This window comes from Echeneis naucrates, chromosome 7, assembly GCF_900963305.1.
Source record: "Echeneis naucrates chromosome 7, fEcheNa1.1, whole genome shotgun sequence".
Classification (NCBI taxonomy): domain Eukaryota; kingdom Metazoa; phylum Chordata; class Actinopteri; order Carangiformes; family Echeneidae; genus Echeneis; species Echeneis naucrates.
Genome location: NC_042517.1, coordinates 25,408,211 through 25,427,532, shown reverse-complemented (window position 1 = coordinate 25,427,532; position 19,322 = coordinate 25,408,211). Strand labels below are relative to the sequence as shown.

The 19,322-nt window shown below is 42.7% G+C and overlaps 4 non-coding genes across 4 annotated transcripts; 1 reads left to right on the top strand and 3 right to left on the bottom strand.

The window, feature by feature from the left end:
- Positions 1-4,594: 4,594 nt before the first annotated feature.
- LOC115046873 (5S ribosomal RNA) lies at positions 4,595-4,713 on the bottom strand. The gene has a single exon (XR_003840949.1). It is a non-coding gene; the product is annotated as a 5S ribosomal RNA (ribosomal RNA).
- Positions 4,714-5,039: 326 nt separating this feature from the next.
- Positions 5,040-5,158, bottom strand: LOC115046897 (5S ribosomal RNA). Its single transcript, XR_003840972.1, has one exon. It is a non-coding gene; the product is annotated as a 5S ribosomal RNA (ribosomal RNA).
- A 448-nt stretch (positions 5,159-5,606) lies between these two features.
- LOC115046912 (U5 spliceosomal RNA) lies at positions 5,607-5,719 on the top strand. The gene has a single exon (XR_003840984.1). It is a non-coding gene; the product is annotated as a U5 spliceosomal RNA (small nuclear RNA).
- A 157-nt stretch (positions 5,720-5,876) lies between these two features.
- Positions 5,877-5,995, bottom strand: LOC115046899 (5S ribosomal RNA). Its single transcript, XR_003840974.1, has one exon. It is a non-coding gene; the product is annotated as a 5S ribosomal RNA (ribosomal RNA).
- Positions 5,996-19,322: the final 13,327 nt, after the last annotated feature.

Here is a 19,322-nt window from a genome sequence, read left to right as displayed (position 1 = left end):
ATTAACTACAATTACCTTTCCTTTCAAAGACAGCCCCCTACTCTTCCACAGATTTAAAACATTTTTGATTTTCCCTATAACTTCCCTCCACCCTCTGTCCCTATCCTCACCCTCGTGCCCCCCTATATACACCCCCAGTATCTTCCTGCTCCCATTATTAACGCTAAAACCCCATTTATTTACAATGTTGTGGTTGTGTCCTACTGTTCCTAATTCTGATTTATGTGTGTTTATTTTTGCTCCTGATGCTGCACTGTACGTTTTGAAATGTTCTAATATTCTATCAATAGATTCCCCTGATTTAACTGTGATAGTGATGTCGTCTGCATACTGGGTTATTTTAACTGTCCTGTTTGCTGGTGTGCGTATTCCTAAAATGTGTTTGTCTTTTAAAATTGCTTGTGCCAGTGGTTCTATTGATATGCTATAGAGCAGGGCTGACAGAGGGCAGCCCTGCCGTACTGATCTCCCTATTCTGAAACTGTCTGTTAAAAACCCATTACATTTAATTACACTACGAGCATCTCTGTACAATATTTTCACCCAATCAATAAACACCTCACCATAACCCATTTTCCCTAGCACTTTAAACAAGAAATCGTGCTCCACCCTATCAAAAGCTTTTTCCAGATCTATTGTGAGCAGGTGGCCCCCCTGTACCTTCATCTCTCTAACTGTGTCTCTGATTGTGTGTATTGTATCCTGTATATCTCTGTTTGGAATGCTGTATGCTTGATTTGTGCTAATTACTTGATTTAAGGTTTGTTTTAGTCTATTCGCCAGGGTTTTTGTAAGGATTTTGTAATCTGTATTGAGGAGGCTTATTGGTCTGTAATTGCTTATGTTATTTCTATCTCCTTTTTTCTTATATATTAAAGTTATAATACCTTTTGTAAGTGACTGTGGTGTCTGTTTACTGTCCTGGATGGCTTGATAGAGGTCCAGCAACAGGGGGGCCATCTGCTCACTGAAAGCCATGTAGAAGTCGGCCGTTAGGCCGTCACTCCCTGGACTTTTGTTTCGATTTAAGTTTTTAATTGCATTTTCTATTTCTTTTATTGTTAATTTGCTATCACACCATGTTTTGTCATTCTCGCTTATCTCTCTGTCTATGTGGGCAATTATTTCTTCCGTTTTCGCATTTTCGCTGCCTTCTTCTTTGAACAGGTTGGCATAATATTCTGTTATGATTTCAAGTATTTTTATTTTGTCTTTGTGAGAGTTATTGTCTTTATCTTTCAGCTCTTCTATTATGGTTTTACTTTGTTTTTGTTTTTCCATTCCTAAGAAAAAAGCTGAGCATTTTTCCCCTTCAACTATATTTTGAAATCTGCATCTGATTGCTGCCCCTTTGCACTTTACCCTTTCTAAAATATTTAATTGGTTTTTATATAATTCAAACATTCCACAGTCTCTATTTCTTTGTTGATCCAGTAATATCAGTTCTTCTTCCAGTTTCTTTCTTATGTTTTGTTCTTCCTGTTTTTCTTTCCATCTTTTCTCTTTGCTATAATTAATACTTGCTCTTTTGATTCTTTCCTTTATACTATCCCATTTTTTTATATGATTGTTATCTAATTGCATTTCTATTCTTGCATAATTAAGTAGTTTCTTTATTTTTTTGATATATGCTGGATCAGCCAAGAGACTGGAGTTGAGGCACCAGGTGCCTCCTCCCCTGATTTCACCCATTGTCCCCAGCTGACACTCTATTGTGGCGTGGTCACTCCATGAATTAAACGTGTATGTTACTTTATTAATTTCTTTGATCATATCCGCTGCAGCCAGACAAAGGTCTATTCTGGACTGTCTAAGCTTCCCTTTGACCACCTGCCTCCGGGAGAATTCCCTTTTTAGTTGGTTTTGTATTCTCCATACATCTAATAGATTATAGTTGCTCATTAAATTATATAGTGTGGTTCTGCTAGTATCATTTTTATAAACGTTATTTATTGAGATATCAGATTGAGATAGTACAGTATTAAAATCCCCTATAATTATCGTTCTATTATTTATCCATCTCCCTAAATTGTTAAATAATTCTTTCCTCTCCTTTTCGCAGTTATTGGCATATATATTAATTATTCTAAAGATACTATTGTTTACTGTAATATCTATAATTAATATTCTACCTTTATTATCCTTATATGTTAATACGCTTTTTTCTAAAATAACAGAATTTATTAGTGTGGCTATTCCACATGACTTATTAGTGCCATTATTATAATACATTTTCCCTTTATATGTCTTCGCTGCGGCTTTGGAGGTGTCCTCATCCCATCTAGTCTCTTGGAGGCAAAGCACATCGCAGGCTGGATTACTTAGTATATTGTTCATCCTGCCACAAGTGCGGAGACCATTGACATTTAGGGAGTGCAGCAGCAGCATTGGTATAAAACAAGAGAGGAGTTTTAGACGCCCGATTTGTTCATTGTTCTTTTTTCCTTCTTCCTTTTTTTTGTTCTGGAGGTTGTGTTCGAGGTGTGCTGCTTTCTGATGCTCTGTATGGTGGCGACGTCCATCTCCGAGTCACTGTCCGATTTCCCCCGCTGGCAGAGAGCCTGGGAGGAGGTTAAGGCCGGCGCTCTGAGGGGTGCGGCTGCCGCCTGCTGCAGGTCACTCAGGGTCTCCCCCACTTCCATTGATTCCAGGGCTGAAGATGGCTCCGGCCCCTCTGCGGGCCCGTCGCCACTCCTGCCCCTTCCTCCCTCTCGGGGGCCTGAGCCTGGGCTCAGCCCCTCTCCACTCTCCCCCAGCTTTGTGGCCAGGCACTGTGCATCTTTTGGGGGGCTCGGAACCCTCCTCCAGGGGAGACCCTCTCTGCCAGCCCCTTCAACGGTGCCGCTGCCCCCCTCACCGGCCTCTTCAGCTTCCTCCTCCGCCTCTGTTGACAGAGCCTCCGACCCGGACCCCGCCACCACATCAGATTCACTATAATTGCAACTGCAAGCTTCCATCAGGTTGCAGCACACCTCACATTTTTTGTTGTTTTTTTGTTGTCTGCTGCACTCCCTTGCATAGTGTCCCTGGACTCCACACTTGTGGCAGGAGAACTCTGGGCACTCTCTCAGGATGTGTCCTGGCTGGAGGCACATCCTGCAGACTTTTGTTTGTCTGTCGTGGATAACTCTAAAGTATTCAGGCCCCATTGCTGTTTCAAATCTAACTGAGTAAGGTAAAGATTGAACTTGATCAGTAAATTTTACTTTTAAAAATCTTGTTCCATCAGCTACTTGTGTGCCCGGCCACATCCTCCTCCTAATTGCGGATGCAGCCGAAACACCCCACCCCTCAAGCTTCTGCAGGATTTCCTCATCAGAAATATAAGCAGGCAAATTTAGAAAAGACACCATCAGCTCATCGTTACACAGGTCTTTAACTAGAATACTGGTGTTACCTATTTTGAATCCGTCTAGAAGCCGCTCCTTCCCCTTGGCATGAGACATTGTTATCTCATATGTTCTGGCACCGGTGGCTCTGCAGGCAATAAGCCCCCCACACAGAGCACGAATAGCTCTCATTAGTTCCAGGACCGGGACCTCGTCCTGTCCGGTCACTTCGAGGCTGGCCGTTAGGTTGCGATCATAGGTGATTCCTACCGCCTGCTTCATCTTGTCCTGTTGCTGTTGTCTCTCTCCGGCAGCTCTCCCGTTTCTCTCTCTCTCCTTGTCCACAGCGTCTCCCGGGGCTCCATGGAGTCCAGGCTTGGTCCGATCTCCTTCTCTGGCCTCCCTCACTGCTCCTCCGGTCTCACTCCTCCGACCTCTGCCTGTCACAGCTGACAGTGCTGCTCGCAGCTCTTCCTCCTCTCTCTCTCCTCTTGCTGACGTGTCAGCTGTTGGATCAGCTGTTCCCGAGTTCTGCAATCGACTCTGTTTCTCCAAGCTCTTCCTTTTCCCTCTCTGTTCTTTTGTTTCAACAATATTCCATTCATTTACGTCTTCCGTTTCGTCTCGCCCTGTTTTATGTCCGTGATCCATTTTCTTCGTCAGAGTATTCTGTTCCGCGTCCGTCGCCATTAAGTCCGTCCGAATATTCATGAGAAAGAACGAAAATAAACCTCCCCCGGACAGTAAAAACTGCCGGGGGGAATGTCCAAGCAAAGAACAAACAAAGTACGCACGGAAAAGTAAGATGTAATGAAAAAAAATAAACTGAAAAGAAGTTTGAAATAATCAGAGGTCCGCGATCCTCTCTGTTCTCTCTCCCGCAGTCGCTGGTTACGTCGTACCTGGCTCATGCGCGTTCAGGGTGGTATGGCCGTAAGCGTTAATGTGAGACACAAAAACCAACTTTATGCCTGCTCTCAACCGATATGCGTATTTCAGAAAGTCTTGATTCCAACTGCTTTGCTTCTGTCTTACTTTCAAGTCCCTTGCTATTTTCTTCAGTGTGTTCACTCACTCGTTTGTCTATTATTCAACTGTTTCCTTTTTCCTTTTGCTCACATAGTGACAATTATTAGATAGGAGAAGAGAATTGCACTTTTTTAATGCGATCAGTGATGTGTCAAAAAGTGCAACAATGCTCCAAATGAATTCAAGTTGAATGGTTCTAAGCAACAATGCCCTCTGTTGTCCGCAAAGGGGAAAAAAGCTTACAGCACCTGGTATTCCCAGGCGGTCTCCCATCCAAGTACTAACCAGGCCCGACCCTGCTTAGCTTCCGAGATCGGACGAGATCGGGCGCGTTCAGGGTGGTGTGGCCGTAAGCGTTAATGTGAGACACAAAAACCAACTTTATGCCTGCTCTCAACCGATAGGCGTATTTCAGAAAGTCTTGATTCCAACTGCTTTGCTTCTGTCTTACTTTCAAGTCCCTTGCTATTTTCTTCAGTGTGTTCACTCACTCGTTTGTCTATTATTCAACTGTTTCCTTTTTCCTTTTGCTCACATAGTGACAATTATTAGATAGGAGAAGAGAATTGCACTTTTTTAATGCGATCAGTGATGTGTCAAAAAGTGCAACATTGCTCCAAATGAATTCAAGTTGAATGGTTCTAAGCAACAATGCCCTCTTTTGTCCGCAAAGGGGAAAATAGCTTACAGCACCTGGTATTCCCAGGCGGTCTCCCATCCAAGTACTAACCAGGCCCGACCCTGCTTAGCTTCCGAAATCAGACGAGATCGGGCGCATTCAGGGAGGTATGGCCGTAAACCGCAGCATGCCACATTTTTAGTCCCTTTAAAGAGTCATTATCTTCTGTGTCTCCGTTGATGCTCCAAACAAACAGTACTGTTGAACGACTTGTGTTTTATTTTACAGTGAAGAGGCAGGCCGACATCTGTGTGATGGTTTTCCAAAGCATACATTTATTTGAAATCTGGTTTGATATGCATTTTAGAAAAAAGTATCAGAACCGGTAAGGTAAAGACTCCAATCCCATCATGCCTTGCGTTTGTCATTGTCGATTGAAAGGGGAATTTTGTGATGAAGTTACAGTTTCCATTCTTAAACTTTTCTCAACATTTAAATGAAGGTGTGCATATAAAACTCAATTTCTGTCATTTTGTATTGAAAATAAAAAAAAGAAGAAAATAAATAAAAGACCATGAATGAAGTGCACGTCGCTGTGACAGGCAGGAGCATGACTTCCAAACTCAGCAGACTCTGGATTCTCTTCAAATCGTACAAATCTTTTGCCTTTTACTAAAGATTTCCGTGGAGAGGAACAGCAAGAGATACCGACAATTTTTCACGTCCTGCTTGAATGCAGGGTTTTTCTGAGCATGTTGAAGACAAGAACGGTCGTTCGTGACTTGGTACCTTCACTATAGTTCTCTGTTTGGAATCCTCTCTTTACCTCATATGACACAGTGACAACCTAAAAGGTGAGACGGCTGTGCATCCTATTTTGTAGAAACTGCTGAGTGAAAAGCTTACAGCACCTGGCATTCCCAGGTGGTCTCCCATCCAAGTACTAACCAGGCCCGACCCTGCTTAGCTTCTGAGATCGGACGAGATCGGGCGTGTTCAGGGTGGTGTGGCCGTAAGCGTTAATGTGAGACACAAAACCCAACTTCATGCCTGCTCTCAACCGATATGCGTATTTCAGAAAGTCTTGATTCCAACTGCTTTGCTTCTGTCTTACTTTCAAGTCCCTTGCTATTTTCTTCAGTGTGTTCACTCACTTGTTTGTCTATTATTCAACTGTTTCCTTTTTCCTTTTGCTCACATAGTGACAATTATTAGATAGGAGAAGAGAATTGCACTTTTTTAATGCGATCAGTGATGTGTCAAAAAGTGCAACAATGCTCCAAATGAATTCAAGTTGAATGGTTCTAAGCAACAATGCCCTCTTTTGTCCACAAAGTGAAAAGTGCTCACAGCACCTGGTATTCCCAGGCGATCTCCCATCCAAGTACTAACCAGGCCCGACCCTGCTTAGCTTCCGGGATCGGACAAGGTCAGGCGTGTTTTTTTTTTTTCTGTTTTATCATCAAAAATATATCACAAATCTTATTTTACAAAACATTCAAGGACAGACATATTAACGGACATGTTTAAGACAAAACCCACTCCAAGATTAAAACAAGAAGACACCCAGCCTCAATAACACTGAGTGTAAAAAAACCAAAACAAACATGTTGAAGACAAACACCACTCCACAATAAAAAAAAAAAAAACAGCCACAATAACACTGAGAGTTAAAAAAAAACCTGAAACAGGCAAATTGAAAATAACCACCACTACAAAATTGAGACAAGAAGACACACAGCCACAAAAACACTGAGTTCAACAAACCTAAAACAACCAGCACAAGACTATGGTTCTATTTAGTAAACAAAACAAAATGAACATCAGACAACCAACGAACGAGATGTTCTGTCTTGGATGTTTTTTGTTAGTCCAAATGTCCAGTTCCATTTCCAGAGCGTGTTGCTAAGTGGTTTGCAATTGCAGTGTGTTTGTAGTATTGATTTGACTCGGTGTTGTAATGGCAGGGTTTGTGTGCATGCAAAAAATAAATGATCCAAATCCTCCGGTTCCTGATTGCAAACTGTACATGTCCGTGAAAACTTGTTCTTGTTAATCTGATGTAGAATGATTCCGGTGTGTATTCTTCTGTGTCTTATATTGAAGTCCATTGTTATTGTTTTACTGTCCATTAGTGGTATATCCAAAAAGGTCCATATTGCGGTGGTATCCATGTCTGGGTATGCTATCTTCCAATGTTTTTCTTCTGTGGGAGTCCTTTGGATATGTGAAATGAGCCACTGGTACCAGGTCCTTGTTTTTGTCTCCTTCAAGTCTTTTGCTTTGTCTTTCCATTTGAACTGGAACTGCTGAAGGGCATCTCCGCTTCCCCTCTCTTTTTGTTTTAATAGGCCCCGCCACGTGGGGTCGAGGGCCTGTTCAAATTTTTCTTTTAATCTTCTAATATTTTCTTTTCTATAACTCACATTCTTTGTCTTTAGTTTGTCACATATTGAATTAACATTGAAAATCCCACTCCCATCTACTATGTCACCCACCCTGGTCAAACCCGCGGCTCTCATAGCGCCGCAGACAAGTGCCCTTCCCCCACACAAGAAAAAAGGACAGTCAAGGAGAGGTAACTGCAGCACGTGCTCTTTGTTACTGCACTTTGGCCAGAGATGGGGCAGGATTTTGCCCCACGCCTCGAGTACCTCCTGGTAGAAGCCGGGTAGGTGACTCCTGGCTTTTCCGGGGAGGATAACACACAGATTGTATGCGTCTCTCTCCCCGTACTCGGCCAGGTAGCTCGCCATCCAGTCCTCCCAGGGGTACTGCCGATCCGGATCGAGAAAGTTCTTAACAATTTTGACTCTAAGTGCGTCTTTTTTTGCACAGATATCAATTAGTCCTAAGCCCCCCTCCCTCTTATTAGAAATTAACACTCTGTGAGCGATCGAATTTCCCTTTCCCCTCCATAAAAAGGAGGAGACTGCTGCATTCAAAGAATTTAGGGCCCATTGCGGCAGCTCACAGGTTCCCAAAAGGTGATTAATTTTTGACAGTATTAGAGCATTAACTACAATTACCTTTCCTTTCAAAGACAGCCCCCTACTCTTCCACAAATTTAAAACATTTTTTATTTTCCCTATAACTTCCCTCCACCCTCTGTCCCTATCCTCACCCTCGTGCACCCCTATATACACCCCCAGTATCTTCCTGCTCCCATTATTAACGCTAAAACCCCATTTATTTACAATGTTATGGTTGTGACCTAATGTTCCTAATTCTGATTTATGTGTGTTTATTTTTGCTCCTGATGCTGCACTGTACGTTTTGAAATGTTCTAATATTCTATCAATAGATTCCCCTGATTTAACTGTGATAGTGATGTCGTCTGCATACTGGGTTATTTTGACTGTCCTGTTTGCTGGTGTGCGTATTCCTAAAATGTGTTTGTCTTTTAAAATTGCTTGTCCATTGGTTCTATTGCTATGCTATAGAGCAGGGCTGACAGAGGGCAGCCCTGCCGTACTGATCTCCCTATTCTGAAACTGTCTGTTAAAAACCCATTACATTTAATTACACTATGTGCATCTCTGTACAATATTTTCACCCAATCAATAAACACCTCACCATAACCCATTTTCCCTAGCACTTTAAACAAGAAATTGTGCTCCACCCTATCAAAAGCTTTTTCCAGATCTATTGTGAGCAGATGGCCCCCCTGTACCTTCATCGCTCTAACTGTGTCTCTGATTGTGTGTATTGTATCCTGTATATCTCTGTTTGGAATGCTGTATGCTTGATTTGTGCTGATTACTTGATTTAAGGTTTGTTTTAGTCTATTCGCCAGGGTTTTTGTAAGGATTTTGTAATCTGTATTGAGGAGGCTTATTGGTCTGTAGTTGCTTATGTTATTTCTATCTGCTTTTTTCTTATATATTAAAGTTATAATACCTTTTGGTGTCTGTTTACTGTCCTGGATGGCTTGATAGAGGTCCAGCAACAGGGGGGCCATCTGCTCACTGAAAGTCATGTAGAAGTCGGCAGTTAGGCCGTCACTCCCTGGAATTTTGTTTGTGTTTAACTTTTTAATTGCATTTTCTATTTCTTTTATTGTTAATTTGCTATCACACCATGTTTTGTCATTCTCGCTTATCTCTCTGTCTATGTGGGCAATTATTTCTTCCGTTTTCTTATTTTCGCTGCCTTCTTCTTTGAACAAGTTTGCATAGTATTCTGTTATGATTTCAAGTATTTTTATTTTGTCTTTATGGGTGTTATTGTCTTTATCTTTTAGCTCTTCAATTATGGTTTTATTCTGTTTTTGTTTTTCCATTCCCAAGACAAAAGTTGAACAATTTTCCCCTTCAACTATATTTTGGAATCTGCATCTGATTGCTGCCCCTTTGCATTTTTCCCTTTCTAAAATATTTAATTGATTTTTATATACTTCATACATTCCACAGTCTCTATTTCTTTGGTGATCCAGTAATATCAGTTCTTCAAGTTTCTTTATGATGTTTTGTTCCTCCTGTTTTTCTTTCCATCTTTTCTCTTTGCTATAATTAATATTTGCTCTTTTGATTCTTTCCTTTATACTATCCCATTTTTTTATATGATTATTTTTTTTAGAGAAACACAAGAAACTTGTGCGACAAAAAAAATGGACCAGACTCAGTGAACACCCTCCTACCAACAAATTTTCACACTGCTCTATGTTCCCTACAAAAGATATCCAACTAGGTCACTGAGTGGTGATAACTATCATGTCTTCGGGGTCATCAGGTGGGAACCTCCTTTCACTGGTGTTTCATCTAGTTAGGCCCACAACACCATCAGAAGGCTAGACCGTGAACACTGGCATCCCAGCGTCACCCCCCTAATGCCAGCCATCACCACTCCTCACACAAAGACAACTATCTCAAACAGCACTACTATCACCTACTCTGACCTCTCACCAACTGCACCAGTGAAAGCGGGGTGGGGATACAGACCCTGGTTCGGGTAGGGGGGGAGAAATAGAAGAGGTGGAGATAAAAGTAGGGATGGGATACAGACCCTGGTTCGGGTAGGGGGCATGAAAGTATAGAGGGTGCAGGAGGTGGAGGCAGTAAAAGCTACAAGCTACAAGCTACAAGCTACACTAGCAGATTCAGCGACTAACCTCATCTACACAATCCTATATTCAAGTAAAATCAACACACCAACACAAGCCGACTCACTTGGACTAACCGCATGGTGGCAAAGAGGCTCAAACAGGCCACATCCCCGACTTAAATACACTTCCCCTTCCTGGATTTCTTCCTCTGCTTCTCCCTAGAGTCTGTCTATCTTAAGAGCTCCCCCTGCTGGGCCCCCAGCTACTATTACCTCTTCTAACCCAAATCCACTGACTAGATCTTACTGCCTCATCTGACATTTCCTTCACTATTTTCCTCACCCTCTGGCCACTTCCTCCTAACTCTCTCAACAAAGCACCAACAGATCTGGCTACAAACCCTCTACATCCTACTTCCACTGGACAAATCCTAACCTTCCATCCTCGCTGCTCAGCATCCTTACCTAAATCTGCATACCTGAGCTTTTTCCTTTCATAATCTTCTTCAACTAAATCCTCCCAAGGCACAGTCAGCTCTATGAAATATACTTTCTTTCTACTCCTAGACCACAAAACTATATCAGGCCTTAGCTTTGTGCAGGCTATTTCCTGGGGAACCACATGGTTTCCTCCTAAATCTACCTGCAGCTCCCAGTCACTAGCATCCTCTAAACGGCCTTGCTTCCTCATTATCCTATTAACTTTCCCTCCTTCCTTAACAAACTGTATTGCAACTCTCTTTGTCTTAGATCTTCCTAAAACTGCCTGCCTCCGTATATCTTCAATACCTGCAGCTAAGCTTTTTAAAACCTGGTTATGTCGCCACGTATATCGGCCTTGTGAAAGACTAACCTTACAACAAAATGTGCTTTAGAGTTGCAGTACCTGAACACAATGAACATAACGGGTCTCCATTTACCCAGAGCTTTAGGTTCTGGGGAGTTGGCAAGACATCATATGTTACCCCTATCAGAAATCTAATTCTACTTTCCTCCATACTCCACAGCAACTAATACAATAATACTAATACAACACTCCAACTAAGCTTCTTCTTCTCTACACCTTCCCAGTTCAACAACTGTCCCTGCTTAGCCTGAGCCACTGCCCTCGCACTCCTTAATATTTCCTCCTGTCTACGCACCTGCTCTACAACCAGCTTCCTCTTCTCTTTGAGACCTACACTACTCCACACCGGTTTGCCTGAGCCAAGCCCCAAGCCTCCCTGGCCTATCTGTACATTACCCACAATCTCGGTATGCCTAAGAGTTGCTTTGTTTTCCTGCACTGCCATTCTTGGATTCCATTTTCTCCCCTTGGTTGGGTTTGGAACCAGCTTACTAACAACCACGTCTTTACTCCCAGATAACAGGAGCTCTGTCCTAACCTTAGTACATTTAAACTCCTCCACTAAACTAGATACTGGGAGCTGTAGTATGCCTTTCCTGTACAGTTCCACAGTGCTTAAACATCTCGGAACCCCGAGCCACTTCCTAATGTAAAAGCTTACTAGTCTTTCCATTTTCTCTGCAGCAGATATTGGAATCTCATATACTGACAGTGGCCACATCAATCTAGGAAACAATCCAAACTGCAAACACCACAACTTCAACTTTACCGGAAGTTCAGTCCAGTCCCTCAGCAACATCTTTCCTAAACTGCACTACCTGTTCTCTGTCATTCAAATCTGCCTTGTACCACCTACCTAAACTCTTTACTGGTTTTTCCCTAATTATTGGAATTGCTTCTTCATCTATTACAAACTTTCGATCACTTAATCTTCCTCTACTTATTGAAATACTTCTAGACTTACTAGGCTTGATTCTCATACTAGCCCACTTTAAGTTTTTATTAAGTCTCTCCAGTATTCTTTTCATACATGGCACCGTCGTAGTTATCAACATCATATCATCTATATGCCCTAATTGGTGTAAGGCACATCCCATCCTGCCGCCTCTCTCCACCTACAACCCACCTAGAGGCTCTAATAATTACCTCCATTGCCACTGTGAATGCTAATGGAGAAATCGTACACCCTGCCATAATACCTATTTCTAGCCTCTGCCAACCTGTTTTAAAGCCTGCCGTACTTAAACATAGCCTGATATCCTGGAAATAGTTTCTTACTAAATTGACAACTACTCCAGGCACTCTAAAATAATCAAACGCCTCCCAAATAAGACTATGTGGAACTGACCCAAATGCATTTGCTAAGTCTAAGAATATCACATGCAAATCTCTTTGCTCACTCTTGGCTGCCTGAATTTGATGCCAAATCATGCTAGTGTGCTCTAAACACCCTGCGAAACCTGGTATTCCTGCCTTCTGTGCTGAAGTATCTATTAAGCTATTCCTTTCTAAATAACTAACTAGTCTCCGTGCAACTACACTAAAGAAAATCTTCCCTTCTACATTCAGGAGAGAGATCATACGAAACTGACTCAACTCTGAAGACTCCTTCTCCTTGGGAATAAGAACACCTCCTGCCCTACTCCATGCTCTGGGAATAGACTGTTTTTTCCAAACTATTCTTAACTGCCTCCACAAAAACTTTAGGATATCAGGTGCGCTTTTATAGACCCGGTAGGGGACTCCATTTGGCCCGGGGCCCGAAGAAGCCTTCGCACGCCTGACTACCTCCTCTACCTCCTTCCACCTAGGTGGTCTAACATCCATTTCTTGATCTATCTCCCCTAATGGTGGCATGTCGGGTGGAAGTCCTACTACTCTATTCTGCTCTGAATCTGAATATGTATTTCTCAGGTACTCTTCTACTTCTATCTTTGTGGCTTTAAGCTGCCCTCCCTTTTCCTGGCTAAACAATCCTTTAACAAACTTGAACGGGTCACTGTAAAATGTTGTTCTATTATTATCTAATTGCATTTCTATTCTTGCATAAATAAGTAGTTTTTTTATTTTTTTGATATATGCTGGATCAGCCAAGAGACTGGAGTTGAGACACCAGGTGCCTCCTCCCCTGATCTCTCCCACTGTCCCCAGCTGACACACTACTGTGGCGTGGTCACTCCAAGAATTAAAAGTATGTTACTTTATTAATTTCTTTAATAATATCAGCTGCAGCCAGACAAAGGTCTATTCTAGACTGTTTGAGTTTTCCTTTGACCACCTGCCTCCTGGAAGAATTCCCTTTTTAGTTGATTTTTTATTCTCCATACATCTAATAGGGTATAATTACTCATTAAATTATATAATGTGGTTCTACTTGTATCATTTTTATATACGTTGTTTATTGAGATATCAGATTTGGATAAGACGGTATTAAAATCTCCTATGATTATTATTTATCCATCTCCCTAATTTGTTAAACAATTATTTCCTCTCCTTTTCACAGTTATTTGCATAAATATTAATTATTCTAAAGGTACTATTGTTTACTGTAATATCTATAATTAATATTCTGCCTTTGTTATCCGTATATGTTAATACGCTTCTTTCTATAATATTGGGATTTATTAGTGTGGCTATTCCACATGACTTGTTAGTGCCATTATTATAATACATTTTCCCTTTATATGTCTTAGCTGCTGCTTTTGAGATGTCCTCATCCCATCTAGTCTCTTGGAGGCAAAGCACATCGCAGGCTGGATTACTTAGTATATTGCTCATCCTGCCACAAGTGCGGAGACCATTGATGTTTAGGGAGTGCAGCAGCCACATTGATATAAAAGAGGAGGAGAGTTTTAGACGCCTGATTTATTCATTGTTCTTTTTTCCTTCTTCCTTTTCTTTGTTCTAGAGCAGGGGTTGGCAACCCGTGGCTCTGGAGCCACATGCGGCTCTTTCATCCTTATACTGCGGCTCTGAATGGCTTGGGAAAACAAATTACTAAAAAAAAAACTAAGTATTTAATTGAAGTGTATTTTATTTGTATTAGTTCTTTAATATTTTAGTTCTAAATTGGAAGATTATTGTGATCTTGACATATTAGAATAAATATCTTTTATTGTTTTTCGTCGCTCAAAATAAACGTCATACTCGCGAAAGCCGGTATACCCGCCAAAACGCTGTCCATTTGTTGCGACTTTCAACCCCAGCAAGGCCAAGTATGGAGAAATGTAAGAAAAGAAACATATCTGAAGAAAATAGAACATTCAATGATGCCTGGGCAGATTCATTTGCATTTACCTCTGATGAGAGTGGCCTACCAGTATGCCTAATTTGTGGAGAAAAACTGTCTAACAATAAACGGTCAAATGTCGCAAGACATTTCAACAATACACACAGAGCCTTTGCTGAAAAATATCCAGAGGGAGAAGAGAGAAAAAAAGCTGTTTCGGACCTGATGCGGAAGGCTGATCTGACAAAAAATCACTTCAAGAAGTGGGTGAAGTCTGCAAATTCAACTACATATGCAAGTTTTGTGGTCGCTCAGGAAATAGTCAGGCATGGGAAACCGTTCACAGATGGAGATTATATGAAACAATCATTCCTTAAGATTTCAGAACACCTATTCGTGGACTTTAAAAACAAGCATGAAATTGTGCAGAAAATCAGAGAGATGCCTCTCTCTGCGAAGACTGTCAAAGACAGAACCATAAAAATGGCAGAAAATATCACAAAACAGCAAATTAAAGACATCAATTCAGCTGCAGCGTATTCAATCGCCTGTGATGAGTCCAAAGACAAAAGTGACATTGAACAAATAGCGCTGTTCTTCTGATATGTGAACTCTGCTGGACCACAGGAAGAAATGGTTGAGCTGATACCACTAAAAGGCCAGACATGGGGGGAGGACATCTGTGAGGCTGTGCTTGATTGTTTACGAGCCAAAGAAATAAAAAAAACCCACCTAGTGTCAGTGGCTACTGATGGGGCACCGAGTATGACTGGAGCACACAGGGGCTTTGTGGCCTTGCTGCAGAAGTCACTGGATAGAAAGCTGCTCACTTTTCACTGCATCCTGCACCAAGAGGCATTGTGCGCGCAAACTTTTCCTTCAGAATGCACAGAGGTCATGAATGTTGTCATTCAGATTGTCAATAAAATAATGGCAAAAGGTTTAAATCACCGCCAGTTCCGTTCGTTACTGGATGAGGTGGACAGCACATACTCTGATCTCCTGCTGCACAACAGAGTCCGGTGGCTGTCCAGACGAGAGGTGCTGAAACGTTTTGCTGCATGTCTGGGAGAGGTGAAAACTTTCATGAGCAGCAAAGGGCTCACCTTTCCTGAGCTGGAACAGCCAGAGTGGCTGGAAAAGCTGCACTTCATGGTGGACATGACAGCGAACCTGAACACGCTGAACACAACTCTTCAGGGGAGAGGAGGCACAGCGCTACACATGCTGGAGGAGGTGTTAGCGTTTGAACGCAAACTGACAGTTTTAGCCAGAGATTTACAGAGAGGCACACTGTCTCACTTCCCCTCTTTAAGGGAGTTCAAACAAGCTCACAAGGTGATCAATTCAGAGTATTTGCAGTCTGCAATCACCACAATGCAAGCATCATTTGGGAAACGATTCCGTGAGTTCAGAGAGGAAAAAACCACATTGTCCTTCCCCGTCACTCCCCTGAACATCGATCCATCCCTGCTAAATGTGACTGCATTTGCAGGTGTAAGTCAACCTCATCTGGAGCTGGAGCTGGCTGACATAGCTGACAAAGACATGTGGGTGTCCAAATTCAAATGCTTGACAGAGGACCTTGAAGATGTTGCCCGTCAGAAGGCCACTCTTGCTCAGAATCACAAATGGAGTGATATTGAGAACCTTCCAAGACCGGACAAACTCGTGTTTGAAACATGGAATGCCATCCCGACACCTACACGAACATGAAGACATATGCCTTTGGAGTCCTGTCGATCTTTGGATCCACATATGTATGTGAGCAGCTATTCTCCACCATGAACTACATTAAAAACAAACACCGCTCACGCCTCACAGATGACAGCTTACAGTCCTGCGTAAAGATGAGAGTGACTTCGTACAGCCCCGATTTGCAGACGCTGTGCGCAGAGGTTCAGGAGCAGAAGTCCCATTAACCAGGTAAAATAAATATTTATGCAGATATTTTGCAAATATTTATTTTTCATTGTTTAGTGACACAGTGCTTTTTTCCCCAATTTATTTTTTAAATTCAGGTCAAGGCTCCGCTACATGCTCTGAAAGCCCAAAGGCGATATAAGGATGACGGCTCACGGCATTTTTTTGCTTTTGTTTGCTACATGGATAATTTAAGTTCAGCTTTTTAATTTATTTGAAAGAGACATTCAGACATTGTATTATTTTTTCAAGAATTCAAAATGTTCAAAATGTGTTCATTACATAGATAAAATTTAATTTTCTCTGTAGCACTTTGTGGATTTCATAAGCAACACACTTTAGTTGTGTATACAAAGTGTAATATATACAGTGTTATCTTCATTTTAGATAAGATGATAGCCCATCTTCAAAAGGGTAGTCAAAGCACTAATAAGTGTACAGCTGGGGTGAACCCCAAAGCATGAAAGGGAAGTTGTTGTTGTTGTTTTTTTAAATATTTTTTCTTTCTATTTAATAAATGCGTTCATAAATAAATTCATTTTAGATGTCAAAAAGTATTTGCGGCTCCCAGTGTTTTCTTTTCCATGGAAACCAGATCAAATGGCTCTTTCGGTGTTAAAGGTTGCCAAACCCTGTTCTAGAGGTTGCGTTAGAGGTGTGCTGCTTTCTGATGCTCTGTATGGTGGTGATGTCCATCTCCGAGTTGCTGTCCGATTTCCCCTGCTGACAGAGAACCTGGGAGGAGGTTAAGGCCAGTGCTCTGAGGGGTGCGGCTGCCGCCTGCTGCAGGTCACTCAGGGTCTCCCCCACTTCTATTGATTACAGGCCTGAGACGGCTCTGTCCCCTCTGTGGGCCCGTCGCCACTCCTGCCCCTTCCTCCCTCTCGGGGGCCTGAGCCTGAGCTCAGCCCCTCTCTACTCGCGCCCAGCTTTGTGGCCAGGCACTGTGCATCTTTTGGGGGGCTAGGCGCCCTCCCCCGGGGAAGACCCTCTCTGCCAGCCCCTTCAACGGTGCGGCTGCCCCCCTCACCGGCCTCTTCTGCTTCCTCCTCCTCCTCCTCACTCATCCTCCGCCTCTGTTGACAGATACTCCGACCCGGACCCGGCCACCACATCAGATTCACTATAGTTGCTACTTGAAGCTTCCATCAGGTTGCAGCACACCTCACATTTTTTGTTATTTTTTTGTTGTCTGCTGCACTCCCTTGCATAGTGTCCCTGGACTCCGCACTTGTGGCAGGAGAACTCTGGGCACTCCTGTGTCCTGGCTGGAGGCACATCCTGCAGACTTTTGTTTGTCTGTCATGAATGACTGTAAAGTATTCAGGCCCCATTGCAGTTTCAAATCTTACTGAATAAGGTAAGGATTGAACTTTGTCAGTAAATTTTACTTTTAAAAATCTCATCTCATCAATCCCATCTGCTACTGTGTGCCCGGCCACATCCTCCTCCTAATTGCGGATGCGGCCGACACACCCCACCCCTCAAGCTGCTCCTCCGACCTCTGCCTGTCACAGCTGACAGTGCCGCTCGCAGCTCTTCCTCTTCTCTCTCTCCTCTTGCTGATGTGTCAGCTGTTGAATCAGCTGTTCCCGAGTTCTCCGCTCTACTCTGTTTCTCCAAGCTCTTCCTTTTAGCTCTCTGTTCTTTTGTTTCAACTATGTTCCATTCATTTACGTCTTCCATTTTGACTCGCCCTGTTTTATGTCTGTGATCCATTTTCTTCATCAGTGTGTTCTTTTCCGCGTCCGTCGCCATTAAGTCTGTCTGAATATTCATGAGAAAGAACGAAAATAAACCTCCCCCGGACAGTAAAAACCGCCGGGGGGAATGTCCAAGCAATGAAACAAACAAACAAACTTTTTTCTTCAAAAAGAAGAAACTGAGAAAAAAAGTTAGAAATAATCAGAGGTCCGTGATCCTCTCTGTTCTCTCTCACGTAGTTGCTGGTTGCGTCGTACCTGGCTCATTCGTGTTCAGGGTGGTATGGCCGAAAGCTGAAACACCAGACACAAAAACCAAATTTATATCTGATTTACCAGCACCTGGTATTCCCAGGCGGTCTCCCATCCAAGTACTAATCAGGCCCCACCCTGATTAGCTCCTCTCTTCTCAGGGTTTTGGCTTTCTAATAAAATTGGCCATATTCCTACATATAAGAGTGGCTCCACCCACGGTGGGATGGACACAATCTCTCCTAATCAGACCAGGTCTCCCCCAGAAAGTCCTCTAGTTATCGTCAGTATCACAAAACGAGTAAACCCCTTGTTGATGATAGCAGTGTTCTCCAGACTGAGTTGGATCAATGTGTGTCTGACTCGTTCCCCGCCCCCTTTTTTTTACCTCTCTTTTGGGTGACCGGCCAGTGACCGGTCACTGGCTACCCAAATTGGCAATGAAGTACTCCTGTGTTATGTTCTGGCATTGGTTTGTCAAAAAAAGATAATTTCCAAATACGCCAGAGGCCTATCAGCTGCCCTGCTGTACTCCCCTGAACCTGATTGGATTCTTTAATCCATTTCTGCTTTAAATGAATTCACAGGAACTAGTTTTTTCCCTTTTCTTCTTTATGCACAGGTCACTATTCCTCACATCTTCCTCACCGTGTGACGACACCTGAAATACACCTCCATCCCATGGATTGGCTCGCCCACATAATGTTGCTAACAAGTAATTAACAGAAATTTAATGTAAAGCCTCATATGGCAGATGGACTTAAAACACTTAATAGGTTTGTAACTTTGGAGACAGACAGTGTGAAGACTGTTTGTATGTGTGGTATTTCTAAATAAGCTTGGAGGCCTCTCAACTGGCATGCTGTACTGCCCTGAACCTGAACAGGTTCTTTAGTCCGTTTCTGCCTGCCTCTCCTGCAGAGTAGCCTGTAGCTCTGTCATGCCACCATCACCACCCTCTTGTGGTGGTTTTGTGTTATTCTGTAGCTCTTGAATAAGTTTGTCCTTCTCTGCTTGGCTGGAGAGAAGTCCTGCAGCTGGACTTCCAAAGCTACCAGAGTGTCTCTCTCCTTCCTCCACTTCTCCATAGTCTGCTCCTTCTCAGTCAACTGGGCTGACAGACATTCCTTCAAACTTGCCTGGGTCTGGGCAACATCTTGTTTGGCCTGTTTGTGGTCATCTGACTGCCAACTGGACGGTGGATGTTGTTGATGAGGTCCTGAGAGGATCTTCTCTCTGGAGGACAGTTGCATTCAGGCGACGCTTGTCTAGCTGTCCGAATCTTGATGAAACATTCATAGGAGCGCTGTGAAGTATAAACCATGTTGGTTTATACCTAACATGATTT